The sequence below is a fragment of the Triticum dicoccoides genome, chromosome 1A (assembly GCF_002162155.2).
Source record: "Triticum dicoccoides isolate Atlit2015 ecotype Zavitan chromosome 1A, WEW_v2.0, whole genome shotgun sequence".
Classification (NCBI taxonomy): domain Eukaryota; kingdom Viridiplantae; phylum Streptophyta; class Magnoliopsida; order Poales; family Poaceae; genus Triticum; species Triticum dicoccoides.
Genome location: NC_041380.1, coordinates 216,386,278 through 216,388,708, shown reverse-complemented (window position 1 = coordinate 216,388,708; position 2,431 = coordinate 216,386,278).

Below are 2,431 nucleotides of genomic sequence, written 5' to 3'. Positions count from 1 at the left end.
CGCGTGTACGTGTACGAGAGAAATAGGCATCGCTCGGCCCCCGACCTACCACCGTAACCAGGAACTCCCGAAATTTTCCTCCCCCTCGCTTCTACCACGGTTTTTTCCATCATGGACGACCCAAAGAATGTCATGCAGCTGCGTCTCCGGCCCGCCCAGGACGAAAATCCCATTTTCTATCATGATTTTTTGTCATAGAAGTAGGAGCCCGCCACATCTATGATGATACCGGGTTTTGTCACAATTATCGTCATAGAAGTGTCATATGTATGACAGATTCGTTCGGCCCAAAATGTCACGGATGTGTCTTTTTTTTGTTGTGTTGCGCGGCACAAGAGAGGCTAGCAATGGTGGAAGGGTGAGAATGCGTATAATCCATGGACTCAACATTAGTCATAAAGAACTCACATACTTATTGCAAAAATCTACAAGTCATCAAAACCAAGCACTACTCGTATGCCCCTAGAGGGACAGATTGGTAGGAAAAGACCATCGCTCATCCCCGACCGCCACTCATAAGGAAGGCAATCAAAGAAACACCTCATGCTTCAAATTTGTCACACAACGGTTAGCATACGTGCATGCTACGGGACTTGCAAACCTCAACACAAGTATTTCTCAATTTCACAATTACTCAACTAGCATGACTCTAATATCACCATCTTCATATCTCAAAACAATCATCAAGAATCAAACTTCTCATAGTATTCAATGCACTCTATATGAAAGTTTTTATTATAATGCCCATCATATTAGGACTAATTTTATAGCCAAAGCAAATTACCATGCTGTTCTAAAAGACTCTCAAAATAATATAAGTGAAGCATGAGAGATCAATAATTTCTATAAAAGAAAACCACCATCGTGCTCTAAAAAGATATAAATGTAGCACTAGAGAAAAATTATCTAGCTCAAAAGATATAAGTGAAGCACATAGAGTATTCTAATAAATTCCGATTCATGCGTGTCTCTCCCAAAAGGTGTGTACAGCAAGGATGATTGTGTTAAACTAAAAAGCAAAGACTCAAAAAATACAAGACGCTCCAAGCAAAACACATATCATGTGGTGAATAAAAATATAGCCTCAAGTAAAGTTACCGATAGACAAAGACGAAGGAGGGGATGCCTTCCAGAGCATCCCCAAGCATAGGGTTTTGGTTGTCCTTGAATTTTACCGTGGGGTGCCTTGGGCATCCCCAAGCTTAGGCTCTTGCCACTCCTTATTCCAAAATCCATCAAATCTTTACCCAAAAACTTGAAAACTTCACAACACCAAACTTAATAGAAAATCTCATGAGCTCTGTTAGTATAAGAAAACAAACCACCACTTTAATGTACTGTAGAACTCATTCTTTATTTATATTGGTGTTAAACCTACTGTATTCCAACTTCACTATGGTTCATACCCCTCGATACTACCCATATATACATCAAAATAAGCAAACAACACATGAAAAACAGAATTTATCAAAACAGAACAGTCTGTAGAAATCTGGAGGTTTCGAATACTTCTGTAACTCCAAAAATTCTAAAAAATTAGGAAGACCTAAATAATTTGTATATTGATCTACTACAGTTGGAATTGATATTTTATCGCTCTCTGGTAAAAAACGAAAATTATTTTCATGAGCGCATACTTTCTATTTTTATCAGCAAGATCAAACAACAATCACCCAAGAAGATCCTAAAGGCTTTACTTGGCACAAACACTAATTAAAACATAAAAAACACAATCATAACAGAGGGTAGATAAATTATTTATTACTAAACATGAACCAAAATTAAAGAACAAAAATAAAATTGGGTTGCCTCCCAACAAGCGCTATCATTTAACGCCCCTAGCTAGGCATAAAAGCATGAATAGATCTAGGTATTGTCATCTTTGGTATGCAATCCATAGTGGCTCTCATAATTGATTAATAAGGCAATTTAATTTTATTTCTAGGAAAGTGTTCCATGCCTTTACTTAACGGAAATTGAAATCTAATATTTCCTTCTTTCATGTCAATAATTGCACCAATCGTTCTAAGGAAAGGTCTACCAAGAATTATAGGACATGTAGGATTGCAATCTATATCAAGAACAATGAGATCAACGGGCACATAATTCCTATTTTCAAAAATAAGAACATCACTAATCCTTGCCATAGGTTTCTTAATGATGAAATTCGCAAGGTGAAAAATTAAAGAACAATCATCAAATTCACAGAAACCTAACACATCACACAAAGTTTTTGGAATCGTGGAAACACTAGCACGTAAATCACACAAAGCATAGCATGCATAATCTTTAATCTAAATTTTAATAGTAGGTTCCCACTCATCATAAAGTTTTCTAGGAATAGAAACTTCTAGTTCAAGCTTTTCTTCATAGGATTGCATTAAAGCATCAACAATATGTTTAGTAAAAGCTTTATTTTGATTATAAGCAT